This window comes from Lactuca sativa, chromosome 4 (genome assembly GCF_002870075.4).
Source record: "Lactuca sativa cultivar Salinas chromosome 4, Lsat_Salinas_v11, whole genome shotgun sequence".
NCBI classification, from domain to species: domain Eukaryota; kingdom Viridiplantae; phylum Streptophyta; class Magnoliopsida; order Asterales; family Asteraceae; genus Lactuca; species Lactuca sativa.
Window position 1 is genome coordinate 151,439,750 of NC_056626.2, and position 17,954 is coordinate 151,457,703.

Below are 17,954 nucleotides of genomic sequence, written 5' to 3' on the forward strand. Positions count from 1 at the left end.
TACAACGTCCAACGAAGCATTGAAGGGGGTACATTCAGTCACATATCTTGGTTAGTGGACTCACTATATACATTTACTAGAATATCTCTCTCTCACTACAAACAATGGGTTTGGTTGCCTTAAAAACTATTTTAAGTATGGAATTGCTTATGTAACCGGACAATTTGGTTTTCAAGGATATTTAAAGATTCTTTACAAATATGATTTTTAATTATAGATTACTTATACAAAGATACATTTTGGCTTTCAAAGACTCTTTGAAAACACAGTTTTAACTATTGTTATACATACAAAGATAATACTTTTTAGATTTTTTAAAAGTATTACCGCTATTAGCAGAAAACCTCTAACTCTCACCAACCTTGTGTTGACCTTCAAAACTACATGTATTATCAGAAAATCACTAAACAGACATTCAAGATGGATTGGATTATAGGTGGCCTAGTTTACTCGTTGTTCTATAATATGCCTATCTATTAGGCAGTTCATGTACTATTATTATCTATAAGAACCTTGTATTCAAATATCAAGATGGAGCTTGAACGCTACTTTCTTTATTGTTGTACTTGTGCTATATATTTAGTTTACTAGTGATCCATGAACTTAGTCGCACAGCCTGACGTGTTCCGCCACCTCGACCGGTTGTGTGACAGATTGGTATAAAAGCTAAATTGGCTATAGAGAACTCGTATCCTTGAAAGAGGAATACAACTAAAACAACTAGCTTCTAATAAAAGTATTATTATTATTATTATTATTATTATTATTATTATTATTATTATTATTATTATTATTATTATTAATTACACTACTTCTTGGCTACTTACGGCCTGGCGAATCTGGTTTAAATGGCCGCATAGGGTTTTTGGATTTTAGAACGGCTTAATTGCTAAAATGCTCATGCCCTCTGGTGTTTCTTGTCTAGCCCTCGTCTATACTTGTTAGTCTTGGAGTACAAAACAAAATTTAATAATACTACAAATTCGACAAACAATAATATATAAGAGCTATATATACTCTGACCCGTGATGAGAACACTTAATAAAACTCTAACATACCTTCAACTAAAACTACCAACCTAACCCTTTAGGTCAAACACCTCAACTAAGGTTAGTACCGTACATAAGCCATACCATAAATAAACATGAAATGTATGCCTATGTTATTTATGGTCAGGCCGGTGCATAACCATGCTTGAGCATAGAGTTTGACAAACTACAATGGTGGACAGTTTTAGAGATTGAAGGATATTCACAAGATTTGCTGCAGAAACCTAGTACCTTAGAAGCCTTATATCAATCGCAAAAAAACATATGCATTTTAATAATTAAAAATCTGGGATACCATTAAAATTTTCCTAGTTTGCCTAAAACCAGAGAAGAACAAAGAACCAATAGATCAGCTACTGTCGTAGTAGAAAAACCCATAGTTCCCAATCGATCATTCAGTAGTCTCCAAACAACTCTCTCTATCATTTGAAATCAGTAGGATTTAAATTATCTCTCCATGATTTGGAAATCTATAGGTTTTCTTGAACCGACCACTCTCAATAGTTTGCAACCTTACCATGTGAGGATTGTAGGTGACTGTTTACACCTCCTGATTTAATGACCTCACAAACCTTTTCCTGGGAATGGAGAAACCGAAATACAAAGTGACCGAAAGGTACATCTAGGGATTAGCTTCACCCGTTTAAGGTCTGGTTACTACATCCATGACCACTATCTTTGATAGTGATATGCAATTGACCTATCAATAGATTGAGTAGTATACCCTTTAGGGTACCAGGACCCCATAAACTAAAAAGAATCGGGCTAGGAGTACAAAAAGGAAGTTCCATGACAATTGAAAGGGGAACTTCAAACATCGCAAACCCAATCCAAAACCTATGGATGTGCACCTCGTAATCACAAACACTCCCACTCAATCAAAGCCCTACCTTAGGAAGTTAACCCATAGTACCAAGTGCAATTTCCACCATGTCATAAATTGCATTGTTTACAACATTTGTAACTTGAGAGGTCATGTGACAACCGTTAAAATTTGAAATAGTTCTAGATTTTAATAACCTTAGTTGCACATGTAGGCACAAAACGTTCTAGACTTTGTAACTAGGAGTTATGTTATAACCTACTAGAAACTTGGAAACAAGTAGACTATCCATATTCGGGTCATACCTTGAATTGAACATCTTTACATGAATCATGTAGACACATCATGCACCTGAACTAGAAGTAGAAGTTAGGTTAAAGTCTCATAGAAACTTAAGTCAAAGTAAAAACTAGGACTAGTATACTTCATTCATCAAATTCACTTGAATCTCGGAACCACTACATAGAATGCCAATAAACTGATAAAAATAAATAACAAAAATTATTTCTAACTTGAATATGAGTTAGTGAACACAAAAGTAATTTGAAGTCTCAAAGATTCAATTTAAGTAATTTGAAGTCTCAAAGATTCAATTTATTTTGATATCCAAAGATTTACAAACTCTCAAAAACCGTAAAAGTCGTAAAAACATAAATTTATGAAGTTTTATATTTAAATCCCATGAAAATTTTTATAAACTTTGTAATATCAAATTAAAATATTTAAAATGTGGAAATATAATCAAGGAAATTAATTTAATTCATTAACATTAACCTTAGTTTTATAAGCTAAAAATATAAGAGTTATGAACAAAATTTACATAAAATATACATTTTATATAAATTGAAAGAAATTTTATAAAAATCAAGGAATTAATTAAAAAAAAGAAAAGAAAAGAAAAGAAAAGAAAAGAAAATATCCTCTTTCCTCTTCAAATTTTGGAATTCCTCTCTCTCTCTCTCTCTCTCTCTCCTCATTTCTCCTCCCAAAGTAAATTACTTTCACTTCCCATTCACTCAACCTCCCACTTTTCTCTCTCTAAAACTTCTTTGTAAATGAAGAACATTCAATTTCTCTGCAAATGAGGAACTTAGAAGCATAATAACTAGGAGAGATTTTACATTCAATTCTTCATGAGTTCATAAGCATCTCTGTATTTTAGTGGAGTATAACCCAAAAGAGATGACGAGAGAGATGAGCTATCTACAGAGATAGGATCTCTCTTTTCTTTCTTTTCTTCTCTCTAAAACCCTCATTCTTTCCCTCTATGAATTAGCTCCAAAACCCATGGAATTTCCAGCAAATATCCCTCATTTTACTCAAAAATCTTCATCATTTGAAGTTGATATTCAAGGTAAAATTAATTTCCTTAGATTTTCTTTACTTTTCTTTCAAAAATTTCATGTTTTCTTGCATTTTTCCCCCTCTTCTAGACTTTTATTTGTGATTAATCACATGCATGTTCATGCATGTCAAATTTGATGATGATGGTGGTATGATTTCACCTAAAAACAACATGCATGTTGTTAGAAGGTGAAATGCAAGTATCAAAACCTAAATCAAATCCATTAACTTGAGTTTTACAAGTTTTAAAGATCCAAAACCACGTGCATTCAAGTTTTTCATTTAGAAACATCATTTTGAACAAAATAAGTTCATTTATGGTCTTCAAATCATAATGCATGTGATGAACATAAGGCTTAAATGCTTGATCATCAAAATACATTGTTAAAAATGCTTAAAATGATTTATTGATAAATAAATAATTAAATATCTAAAACTTCTTTTCTGCTTAAATCTGGTTTTTCCCAGAATCCAAACAACAAAATAAGATGATCTGGATTTTTTCAGAAAATAACTCGTTTTTCTCGATTAATTGTAAGGTTTGCAAGAAAACAGATCAATAATTCATATAAAATATTTTTGATTGTTAATAAATTTTGTTAAATTTCTGATATCACCTATGCTCTGCGTAAAAACTTTGCGTGAAGTTGTATGCATTTCTATGGTTGTTTTCTATTAATTTCCAATTTATTTTTGTTGAAGAGAAATAAATAGTAAAATACATTTATGAATGTTCTAAGCCATAGTTAACACTTTTCGCATTTTCTAGATATCATAAAGACTACATGAAAAAGTTTTCAGATTTTTCCAAGACCATTTATTATTTTTCCCGATTTAATGAATGTTTAAGGGATTAAATTGATGAAAAATAGCTACACTTGTCCAAAAAATATGAAGCTTCATCCGAATGTTATATATTATGTTTTAATTGTAAAAACAATTTGTGAATTTTACCTACTTTTTAATATTTTTCACGAATTAATGCTTATTTAAATGAATAAAGCAAAGAAAATAGTTAAACTATTTGAAAACTAACTTTGATATTTTTTTTCCCACTTATATATGTTAAATAACAATGACACAAAATGTTTGGAGAATTTTATAAACTGATTCCTAGTTATTATGATTTTCGCTATAATAAATACACAAAAATCATAAAATTGGGTTAAATTGTTTGAAAATCAATTTGAGTATTTTCCCAGTTTATATACATTGTATAACAATTTTACAAAAAGATTGAGAATTTTTAATCACTGTTTATTATTTTTCATGATTTTATGATGTTTTCAAGGAATTAAATGTTGGAAAAATAGTTAAACATACTTACAAATCATCAAAAATTACAAGAGGGTTCTAAATTATAGTTAGAACTGAAATGTAAAGTTTGGAAATATTTAGAACTGATTTGATTTAGTTTTGGATTTTTAGTTTGTAAAGGTCTTCCAAAAGTGTTAAAATGCATTTCAAACAATAGTGCAAAATCGGATTTGTCACTTGAAAATGTTAATAAGTCAATTGGTATATTGAAATCTGAATTTTCAGAGAAGTGTTTTTAACTTATACAAAACCTAATTTTGAGACGATATTGGCATAATTATATTGTAGAAAGTAAGTATACTAGTGTTAGATTTTCGACTAGAGACTTACTAGTGTTTAACCTTATCATAAGGAATCGATAGTAGGATGTGAGGAAAGTTAGCTCAAGGCATCACAAATACCTTCACGTATCGTTGTGAGTATTCACGATTCCTCCTATTTTCATTTTTTAAATGTTTTGGGGAGGAAAAGGATGCCCAAAAACTGTTTATTGTTTGTTGTATTTAATTTGACTTGTATCAAACTTGGTTACGATATTTTGTTGTGTATGTGTATGCTATTCTTAATTCATGAGGCCTTATCGGGTTTATATCATTGGAATCAAGTCACACAACTCATTAACTTATTTGAGCCCATGGTCATTATCGATAGCGCTATTAGGAGGTATACAACTCCTCATTTGCACGATTCGCTTGAATGCATTTTAGCAATATTTCTTCCTATGTTAGCGATAAACATAGCATTCAAGAGGGCATTCAGTCTTAGGCTTGGTTTGTGAACCCATGATTTGATCACTACGCACATACAAACTTTGTTTCTCATTATAGTAACAAACTTTTATTACTAGAAACTTATTTACTTGTCTTAGCAATGAACTTGTTTGCTCTTTATAGTAACAAACTTGTTTTCTCTTTGAAGCAGTGAACCTGTTTACTCATTTGAACAACAAACTTTGTTTCTCAAAACTTCTATTTATGGAAACTTTATTACCTGTTTTAGCAACGAACTTCAATTTATGAAAACTTATTTACTTATTTTAGCAATGAACATTTGTTTATGGAAACTGTTATCAATATTCTAATTTTCATGATTTCAATCTATATTATGTTATAAAACTGTGAGTACTCACCAACTATTTTGGTAATTGACCACTCATTTTACATGCTTTTTAAGGAATCATTGAGTAAGTGGCACGTAGGGACACATCACTTATAGGAGCATTTACGTGTGCTGTTTTATTTTAATACATTGTAATTTATTTTAAAAACTGTTCAAAAGATATTGTAAATTGTAATGCTTTTTAATACTATGGTTGATGTTGTCTTTATCTTTTGCTATGAAACCCTTTGTACTGCCACGCCCCGTATTTCCGTTTTAGCGGGGTGTGACTGAAATGGTATCAGAGTCGAAGGTTATAGAGAATACCGATTTTCCTTTGGAGAAACACAACTATAGCCAAAAAGTTTCAAAATTATTTTCAAAATATTAGACATATTACTAGTATAACTAAGTCGAGTATGCATTATTGGACTCTAATTAAGTATAGCCTGGCCAACTATGCTTAATTAAGGAAAATTAATGTGAGGCTGGAAACTATTATATTAGAAATATGTTAAAAATGATTTCAAATTAAACTTTTGAAAAACAAAATTTTTTTGTGTGCGTATGGGCATTGTATATTATAGGCATTCATCTAGGTACACTTAGAAACTAAGTTCAATTTTATCACAATGCCTTATTTAGAAATATTCTTATTCCTTTATCAAGTACTAGGCTAACCAATTAGGTTATATCACTAGCCACTCTAGGAGCAATCCACTTAGTACTGAGAGTGAGTATTCCTCGATAGCTATTGACTTTAGACATAAGGTTAGTAGCTATAAAGACACTAGTAATAATCTTATGTCGAAACCAATACCAATTATACCTCAATACCTCTTCATCGTCTTTGTACTAGAGTTACAAATAGGAAAAGCGTTCCGATACCGACACAGATGAGAATTGGAGCATCGCGTTAGAAAGTAGATGAGTTGCCACAAGTAAATCACCTGGATGCCATTGACGAGAATCCCTAATATGACTTTTGATGAGGGAAGAAAGCTTAACCCATTGTTACCAATATAAGAGACATTCTTAATATGCTATGATTTAGCTATAGGTTGTTTCCACCATAAGCTTAAAACGTAACATAGGATATCTCTTTGACCCAAAACCTTATCTTTGGTAATTCTTACCTGTTGAGTCATTTAGTTGTAAAAGTCGATGCCTTGTCTTGTCTATTTCGCATGTTTATTTACTGAGTCACTTTATGTCGAAGCCTAATGTCTAGACTTAGTGTTTTTTGTACACTCATGTTTCCTATAAATAGGGGCTGAGGATAGAAGTAGAGACACGAGTCCTTCTGCTTATTTTTGTAATCAGTATTGTATTCGAATTCTCTGTTCAATACAAAACTTGTTGATTAATATTTACATTTGGTGTTCATATCATTCATTACTCATTCATCTAAATCATGATTGCTTTCTAAATCTCGATAACAATTCTCATCAATTGGTATCAGAGCAGGATTCAAACTGCATTGATCTGCTTTTCATTCTAGAATCATCTGCATTTTGATTTACGACTTTATTCAAAATATTTCCGCGCTTTTGGTTATGAAAATCTCTCTTGATCTTCAGATTTGAATTGATTTTGCATCTGAATTGTTTAGTCGAGTAATCGATTAGAAATTTGTGATCAATTCATTTGATCAATTCACAAATTCATAAAGTTTTTCAAGTTTTTTTTTTATCAAAATCCTCGTGTTCAACAATGGCGAACTTTAACATGAACACTATGACATCATACTCTCATTTGCTTGGTTCATCTACTAAAATTCCGATGTTGATTCCAGAATATTATGATCAATGGGCTGATAGAATGGAAGATTATCTGAATAGGATTGATGAGGAGCTCTGGAATTGTATCAATGGACCATTTCTACCTCCTGCAAATGTTCAAACATTAGGAGCCTATGGAACTTCAGATCAAGTCAGTAATCAAGGTGATCATATGAAAAAGAATGAGAAGAGATGTATGCGAGAGATGAGAGGTGCATTACCACCTGTGGTTTACAACTACATTCGTGGTTGTAAAACAGCAAAAGACATCTGGTTCACCTTGAAAGAAAAATACCAAGGTAGTGAAAAGACAAAGATCAATTCTGTTAAACAATGTCTGGTTGAGCTTAAGGAGTTCAGACAGAAGGATGCTGAGACGATTGAAAATTACTATGATCGTCTGAATGAACTCATTTATCGATGCAGCTGATATGGAATCACAAGGTCTCATATGGAATCCAATCTTACATTCATCATGGGGCTTCGCAAAGAATGGCGAAGTGTGAGCATGATGATAAAGAATCAGCAGAGCTTTGACACTTCGAGTTTGAATGATTTATACAATCAGCTAAAGACACATGAAAACGAAGTGGCTGAAATGTTAGAAGAGTTGAAACAAAGTTTGAGTGGACCACTGGCATTGGTGTCGAAAACGAATGAAGTTGAGTCTGTTGAAAAGGAAGGATCGAATGATGAGGGGTTCCTGATGAATTATGATGATGAGGCAATTGCATTTTACTCAAACAACAGAGTAAAGAATTTTTTTAAGAAACCATTCAAACCAAAGGGTATGCAAGGAGATGCGAAGAGTGGTTTTGTGAAAGCTGGAGTAAAGGATGGTGATGAGGAAAAGAAGAAATATGAGAAGTATGAAAAGGTAGATGAAAATGTGAAGGAATAAAAGGTAGAGAAAAAGTTGAAAGGTGACTCAGGAGTCAATTGTCATTACTGTAATGGAGCTAACCACTTCGTAGCTAATTGCATGCTAAGGAAGAAGGATGAAAAGAAATCCAAAGTTAAAGATGAAGCTTACTATGCTGAAAAGATTGAGGAACTTCGTGCAAAAGAAAAAGGGTTATCTTTGGTTGCTAAGGGAGAAATGGATGATGATGAAAGTGGAACCTACCAAATCTGGTCTTCAGGTTCAAATGATGAAGAAATGAGGCATCCTACACATGGTGCGATGTTCGCTAGTTTTGAGAAGAATAGCGAAGAAGAAGAAGAAATCTATGGACATTGCTTCGTGTCTAAAGCCACTGATAAGTCTCCTATGACCACCAAGGTACGTTCTATTCTTGAATCTTTTAATATTCCTTTAATCGTTATGATGCTGAAATAACTGCTTTCGATGATACTGTTGCTTATTTTGATGCTGTTATTGTGTCTGCTAGTACTGAGGCTCAAAATCTAAATACACAACTAGCTGAGACACGAAGACAGTTAGACATAACACAAAGCAGGGTAGATTATCTTGAACTTCAGATGAAAAATTTCAATTTTGATAGGGATAGTCTAGGTAGAGAAGTTAGATTGTTGTTAGCTCAACGAAACATCTACTGTAATTCAACTAAGAGACTATATGCGAAGTTAACTGCTTTACATCATTCATCCGAAATAAGCAAAGAACAACATAGAAAATTACTTCCTTTTCTTGCTTTTGAACGTGAAAAAGTTGATGTTATATCTTATGATTGTGAAGATACTATTGCTTAGTTTGACAAAATACTTGATGATAGATCTGCTTATGGTATTGTCAAAATTGATGAATTTATGGATGCTGATGAATTGATAGATATTGTAAATGATAGTTTAACAAAGAATGAACAAATTAGGATTTTAAAGAAAACTGAGATTTCGACTCTTGATTCTCAACTCAATTATGCTGATGTCGATGATAATTCAGATAATGTGAGTGAAATTAGTGAAATCGAAAAGGAAGAAGAGATTGATTGTTCTAAACTGTCTGTAATTAATATAACATCTAAGGTCAAAGGTAAAGAAATTTTAGTTGATTCGATAGTGAGGGTTGACACTGAAAAACCCTAAACTTCGCAACTTTTTGACTTTGATGATGTGGAAGTTTGAAGTAGCCAAACAGATGACACTGATGATGACGAAGAAAAAGTGAAAACTTCATGTTAATGTAAGAAAGAGAAGAATGTTTCGACTAAAACATCACCTACATGCGTTGTTGTTGAACAAGTATATAGTGACTCGAAGGAATTCAACGAAGTTCATAATGACAAAGGTGCACACTACTTGGAAACCAACACGATTGTCTATCCAAATTTTACATGCACTGATAAAACGGTTTTTCCAAACCAAGTGTTTGTAACTACTAGAAATGTTGAGAATATCAAGCCTGAATTTAACAAAATGGTTGAAAATGATAACAAACGATCAACTACCAAAGGTTTCTTTGCAAATCAAAACATGAGAGAAAACAATTTAACTCAAAATTCTTATGTTTTTAAAAAATAAAAAATCATCACAAAAATGGGCGGTTAAAAATGCAAAAGAAGAGAAAGTGTTTCAAAAAGATGGTAAAACAAAATCAGAAGTCAAATTGAATTCTCACGAGTTTAAAGTGATGGTTGGAAAATTTTCATGTGAAAACAATGTTTCGAAAAAAAAAGCAAGAAAGACAATTTTTTGGCAAATAGTGTCTAACGAAAAGCCTAATGATGTTAAAACACAAGATTTGATAAATAAAAAGGTTGGATCTATTCGAAAATATGATAACATTAGAAAATATGAGAATTCGCATAAATTTGTGAATAATCGTAAGTTTCAAAATGTTGGAAAATCAACGAATAATTCATCAATTTTGAATGTAACACCCCAAACAACAACAAAATTTTCACCTAAACAACCAAATTTTCCAAATCATTCGATCACAAAACCAACAAAGGTTTCTTACGCAAAAGGAAAATTTGATGTAAATTCGATCAACAATTGGCTGGAAAGAAAAGGAAAACAATTTCAAAATGGCAAATTTTCACAACAACAAATCAAGACTGCATTCGAAAAATATATGAATGAATCTTCTATTGATAGTTCATCTTCTCATGATTCAAATGTTCCAGTACAAAAATGGAAACCATTTGTGAAAGTTAAGCAGGTTATGAAGGCTGAGGTGAAAATCAACGAAAACCCAAAAATATTGAACAACTTTATTTCAGTATCTAGGTCTGATGATGTTGATTTAATTCAAAGTGTAAAGGAAAAAGTAAAAACCTAGGTTTTAAATTCTAAAAATCTGTTTAATGATACTAATGAAGGACCCAAAAAGTCTTGGGTTCCTAAATTTTTTCATTAATTGCAGATGATGTGTGATGAGCAATATGATTCGAAATGGTATATTGACAGTGGTTGCTCTCGTCACATGACTGGAAGAAAGGAGAACTTGCGAGATTATAGAAGCTTGGACAATGCTGGAGTAGTCAAATTTGGAAAAAATCATAAATGTCAAGTGAAGGGCTATGGAAAAGTCACAAATGGACAATTCACAGTAAATAGAGTTGCTTATGTCGAAGGTCTTCAACAAAACTTGATTAGTGTTTCGCAACTTGTTGTGGGCACTGGAAATCAGGTGGTGTTTAATGAAGAAGGTAACATCATATCAAAAGTGAATACAAATGAAGTGCTTCTCAAGTCAAAAAGATATGGATATATGTTCACACTCGACATCAAACCAATTGTGGGAAAACCAGCAGTGTGTCTCTTATCGAAGGCTTCACATGATATTAGCTGGCTATGGCATCACAGATTGTCTCACTTGAACTTTCGCAATATCAATAAACTTGTCACTGAAGATTTGGTTCGAGGGTTGCCTGTACTTAAATTTGATGATGATACTTTATGTGCAGCTTGCGAACAAGGAAAACAACACAGAAAAGCACATCCAATCATTATAGATTCGAATATCGTAGAACCGCTGGAACTTCTTCACATCGACGTATGTGGACCGTTGATTGTTGAGACACTCAATAAAAAGCGGTACATTTTAGTTATTGTTGATGATTTTTCTCGATTTACATGGGTATTTTTCTCAGGTTAAAATCTGAAGTTGCTCAAACGATGATTGACTTTATCAAGAAGATCGAGATGAGTCTTAAAAAGAGTGTTCGCAAGATCAAAAGCGATAATGGTTCTGAGTTTAAAAATCAAAAGTTGGATTCTTTTCTCACAGCTAAGGGAATTTCGCATAATTTTTCATCACCATATACACCACAACAAAATGGCGTGGTTGAAATGAGGAATAGGTCTTTATGTGAAGCGGCAAGGACTATGCTGACATATGCGAACTTACCTCAATATCTTTGGGCAGAAGCTGTGTCAATTGCGTGTTTTACTCAGAATCGATCATTCATTCATCGAAGATTCAATATTACTCCATATGAAATACTTAACAATCGAAAACCTAATGTAAAATTTTTACATGTTTTTGGTTGCAGGTGTTTTATAATGAACTGAAAAGATAATCTCTCCAAGTTTGATGCGAAGGCAGATGAAGGCATTTTCTTAGGATATTCGCATAATTCTGTTGCATACAGAGTGTTAAACAAGAGAACACGAAAAGTTGAAGAGACTTTCAACTTAACCTTTGATGACTGTTTTCTTAAGCAGATAGATCACAAATTTGAACAAAAACCCATCATAGCCGATTCAAATAATCAAGTTGAAAATGAAAATATTATTGATTTTGATTATGAATTAGTATTTGGTATTCATATTAGGGCAATCGATGCTGAAATTCATGCTGCTGATAATCAAACACCAGAATCCTCAAAACACAATGATGACTCTACTTGTACATCTGACTCAAATGGTAGCGAAAGCATGCCGGAAGTTCGTATGGAGGGGGAGCATACGACTGATGAAATCAGTGTTCAAGGTGGGCATACTTTCGAGGGGGAGAAAAGACATGAAGATCAAAATGTTGAGTGGGAGCATCAAGACAATAATTCAGTTGAGGGGGAGTTTGAATTTGAAGATAATATTTCAGTTGCTGAAACTGAAATCGAAGAAGTGTATGGGGATGCACCATTAGACTTCGATCCGACATATCCACCAATGGAAAAATGGACAAAAAGTCATCCCAAAGAACATGTCATAGGGAATCCTCAAGACGGTGTGTTGACAAGAGCTCAGATTCGTGCTAAAAACAAGGTACTTAATGCGAATCAAGAATCGTGTATGTTTAATGTTTTTATTTCAAAAATAGAGCCAAAGACAGTAAAGAATGCAATGGAACACTCAAATTGGGTTGTTGCTATGCAATCTGAACTGGTTGAATTCGAACGAAACAAGGTTTGGAGACTTATTCCTAAACCTTCTGATGTTTCGGTTGTTGGGTTAAAATGGATTTTCAAAAATAAAAACGACAAAGAGGGCAATATTATTCGAAACAAGGTTAGGCTTGTAGTAAAAGGTTATTTGCATCAAGAAGGAATTGACTATGAAGAAACCTTCGCCAATGTCGCAAGACTTGAGGCAGTTCGCATATTTTTAGCCTATGCAGCTCACAAAAATTTCGATGTTTATCAAATGGATGTTAAGTGTGCATTCTTGAATGGAGAGCTAGAAGAAACTGTCTATGTCGAACAACCACCGGGGTTTGTAAGTAAGGAACATCCTGATCATGTCTATATTCTAGACAAAGTAGTTTATGGGTCAAAACAAGCACCAAGAGCATGGTATGCAACACGTACCAATTTTTTGAAACAATCAAAATTTAAACAAGGATCAGTTGATCCCACACTATTTCGAAAGAAAGTGGGTAATCATCTAATGCTTGTTCAAATCTATGTTGACGATATTATTTTTGGCTCCACTGACACTGAATTGTCTATTGAATTTGAAATTCTTATGAAAAGTCAATTCGAAATGAGCATGATGGGAAAAATAAATAATTTTTTGGTTTGAATATAAGACAGAATAAGGATGGAATTTTTATCAATCAAGAAAAATACATGAAGAATCTGCTCGAGAAGTTTGGAATGATGAACAGTACAAAGCTTAGAGTGCCAATGGCAGTGGGAACAAGACTAACTCCTTCGTTAGATGCTCTTGTTGTTGATCTAACACTTTATCGAAGCATGATAGGGTCTTTATTGTAGTTAACTGCAAGTAGGCCTAATATTATGATTTCAGTGTGTAATTGTGCCAGGTAGCAAGCAAATCGAAGAGAACTTCACTTAACTGCCGTGAAAAACATTTTTCGCTATCTTAAGGGGACGGTGTCTTTAGGACTCAGGTATCCTTCGAATTCGGGATTTTTCATTCAAGTTTTTTCAGATGCTGACCTAGGGGGATGTACTTTATATCGAAAGAGCACAAGTGGTGGATGTCAGCTTTTGGATGGGAAGCTGGTGATTTGGCAATCGAATAAGCAAACTTGTGTTGCTATCTCCACTGCTGAAGCTGAATATATTTCAGCTGCTTCCTGTACTTCTCAAATTATTTAGATCCAAAGTCAACTTCGTGATTATGCTATAAATATGAAAAAGATTCCCTTGTACTGTGATTCTCAAAGTGCAATTCGCATTTGTCACAATCCTATACAACACTCAAAGACAAAACACATTGCTCTTCGATATCACTTTATCAAAGATCATGTCGAGGAAGGGAATATTGAAATACATTTGTTAAGACCACTGAACAACTTGCTGATATTTTTACTAAAGCTCTTGATAAAAAATCTTTTGTGAGAATTTTAGTAGGTTTAGGAATAAATTCAGTGCCAAATAACATCACTCAAGAATGAAAGAAGTTTGTCAAGTAAAGAAATGTTCATTCAGCGGATCTGAGTCGGAATCATTCAGAAGTTACTGCGCGTTAAGCGGCTTCGCTATGATTCGCATTCGCATTTTGGGTAACTTTAGTTAATTTTTTTAAAGCATTGAGAAAACGCGAAAAACCAAAAATATTTTCATTTGTATGTAGTTATATTTTCTTTGCTCTGTATTTCATTTTCTAAAAATTGAAAAAATTCCAAAAAGATTTTCTTAAATTTGTTTTAATTTCTTAAATTTTGTTTTGAAAAATATAAAAATACAAAAAGATTTTTATTCGTTTAATTTTGTTCTTTTAGATTTGTGTTTTTCAGTACTAGTGGGAGAAAAATTCGAAGAGAACATGCTTAGGTTTCTATGGGAAGGTATCATTTCTTTGAACTATATACTAATTAGGGTGTCCCTAGAAGCATACTGCTGCATGTCGACCAAAGCCTTAAATGACTCTATGTGTATCAAACGAAAGCCTTAATGAAATTTTCTTATGAAAGTTTCTTCCCAATTAGGCTTACATTCGCAAAAGTCCAACGAGCTACCTTACTCTTCTCACATGAGTTAAGAGTTTTCTGTTTGGTCTAAAAATAACAGAGGTACATTTGATCTTACAACCAATCTTTTTCATCATAAAATTTCTTAACACGATGCACACACAAAGACACATGTCCTTGAGGTCACTTGATCAAACCAATCATGATTTAGACATGTCATCAATCTGTGTTAATGATCTCATTTCATGAGTCCGTGAAATAAGTAAAACCCAAAATCCTCACACATTAAGGAATTGACGGGGAACAATGTTCCAGAATTATACGAAACCTTTGTTTATGTACCTGATATTTCATATACTCCAAATAATATTCATTCGTTTGAGTGGTCCTGATCAAATGCTCGAAACCCACAATGTTTGTTTCCCTACAGGATCCAACACTTAATTTTTTTTTTATGAATATAATTTCCGTGTGAGTATATATCTGAATCCATTGTCACTTTTCAAAATAATCCAGAGCAATCTTGTCCCTGATCAAAACGATCAAACAAGTAATTTCGGTTACAATTACTCACCTTATGTTTAGGTTGATATGTAACGAAATTCGCATAACCACCAAATTAAGCCTATAAAAGAAGCCATTTGATACTTCTCTACAAGTAGTCGATTGTATATCACGGGAACACACGAAAGCAATTGATTACCTCTCTTGGTAATTAACGAAGTAACCTTTGCCCGGGGTTTTACTGCTTCATGTCAATAAAATTTGACATCACAGAATCCCAAAATTTTCTTAATATTGCTTCTTATCTCATTCGTTTGGATCACATGCACTCACGAAATCCTTGAGGTTCTAAGTACTACCAACTTAGACTGACGATTTCACAAGTCTGGCGTATGACTTCGTTTAACATCCCGTAAACGAAAGAGCCTTACCTCAAAACGAAGGGTTCATTTTTGACAGCTGAAATTGCGAAGGGTTTAAAGTAGCTGTTGGCCCTAGTTTCAAGGCATTTAATAGGGCATGATCATTACAACGACTAGTGATTACGTGTTTTCAGGAACACGTAACCTAGTCTATAATTCAACAACGGTTCATCTTTTGGGCAATATATAAAAAGGGAATCTTTCACTATAATCTTTACGCGATTCATAATTCTCAGACGAACAAAAACCCTAGAATTTTTTCTCTCAAGATATTTCCAAGTTTTCAATAATGGCAGCCAATCAATCCAATACTGAAGAAATTGTATCACAACCTTTGATGAAAATCCAAAGTACCAATGATCAGGTTGATGCTGCTGTGTCGACGTATCCAGAGGAATTGAAGATGTTGATTGTTGCTTTAAAATGATCACCTTTAGCAACGGTGATGTTTAATTCTTTTTCTGTTCCGATGACATGGTTATCAATGGCGGCTTCCACAGCTTCATACAACAACGCAACAGACATCATCACTTTCAACTTAGTGAATGATAAAAGGATTCGATTGACAAAGTCGATGTTCATTAGCTTCTTGGAGATTCCTAACACAACTCCATTCTTCAAACCTCACAATGCACAGATTGTTCACATGTTTAATGAGATGGGGAATCAACCACCATTGGACAAAATAAGTGATTTCAGAAAGTCAGGCTTGCCATGTATGTGGAATTTTCTTTTTGGAATTTTCCTCAGGTGTTTAACAGGTTGAAGTGTAGGACTTAACAGAGGCAGGATGGAAGTATATGCTATGGTCAGGGGGCTTTACTTTGATCTAAATGTGGATTATGGGACTCAATTATGGAAGGAATTTATTAAGATTCTTGAAAATACAACTGTGGAAAAGGGGATTTCGTGTGCTCGTTATTGGAGCTTGATTCTTCAACATGTTTATGAAAAAGCAGGCATTCAAGTTCCTGAAGGTACAGAGGTTGCAGAATTTACCAAGTACCAATGTCCTAAGGCAGTGGAGGATGATGAAAATATCTTTATGAACATTGCAAGAATTCCTGATACAATGCTTCGCAAAGTTCATTCTTCTCATAAAGTGCTTATTAGATATATGAAGACTATCAATCCAGATGTTCAAACTGGAGGTTTGTTGACTGTTGAAGGTGAGTCTTCCAAGCAAGCAAAGAAGTTGAAGAATGAGGAACAAACAAATACTGAATTACCTAAGTCTTCAGTAGGGGAAGATGTTCAGACGGTGCTTGGATCTGAAAGCACTGCAAAGGAGATTATTCCTTCAAAATCAGGATTTTTAAAGAAGCTTCCCAAATTGTCTCACAAGCGGACTTCATCTGATGTTTCTCCAACAATTCGCAAAACACAAGTGAATAGTAAAGGAATTGTTATCAGAGAAATTCCTGCTCCTACTTCTCCAATGTCCAAGAAAAGGCGAGCTCATGATGTTTCGAAACATATTACTGGGAAATTGTATAAGAAGAGGAAGCTTGTTGTTAGAGATGGCTCTTCAGAAGATGAAGTTGTTCCTGAAACTCCGATTGTTTCAACTTCAACGACGGTAACTACTTCCATTATATCATCAACTATCACTTTGCATGTTTCTACCACAACTACATTTCCACTCGAAGTAGTCTCTACTGAATCATTTAATGAGGAGGTACCTACTTCTGATATGGTTGTCAACGTATCTGATACAGGGGCACCTATCAAGAGTGTTGACACATCTTTTCCCATTATTTTGTCCACTTCGTTACCTATCTCATCTGAAAGCCTAAATACTTCGTTACCACCATTTCCCATTCCAAACTCATGTGTTACAACTTCACCCATATTTGATCATGTTCTGAAACATCCTTTCACGACTCTATTCCCATCTCAATCTCTTGAGGATCCACAACCAATAACTTCTCAAGCTCATTCCGATGATGAAATAGAAGGAGGTGGTTTCAGAGGAACTTTTGAAGATCTTCACTTTGATTCAGAGGAGGAGGAGATACCTGACCACATGCTCATGTTGGGTAAAAAATTCAAAATCTTGAATCGTAAATTGAATACCATCCTTCAGTCACAAGCTGACTGTGGTGCAAAGCATTCGCTTTCTGGTATGGAGGTTGATGCAATGATAAAGGCAGCTGAAAGACAATTGCTTGAGAAGATAGACGGTAATGATAAAAACAATGAGCTTCGGCTTAAAGCTCAAGGGAACAACTTTGATGGGGCTTTACACGAACTGAAAAATGTTACAAAAGAACGTCATGTTCTTTTTGTCCAAGTTGTCAAGAAAGTAAGGGAGGATGTGAACTTGAAAGT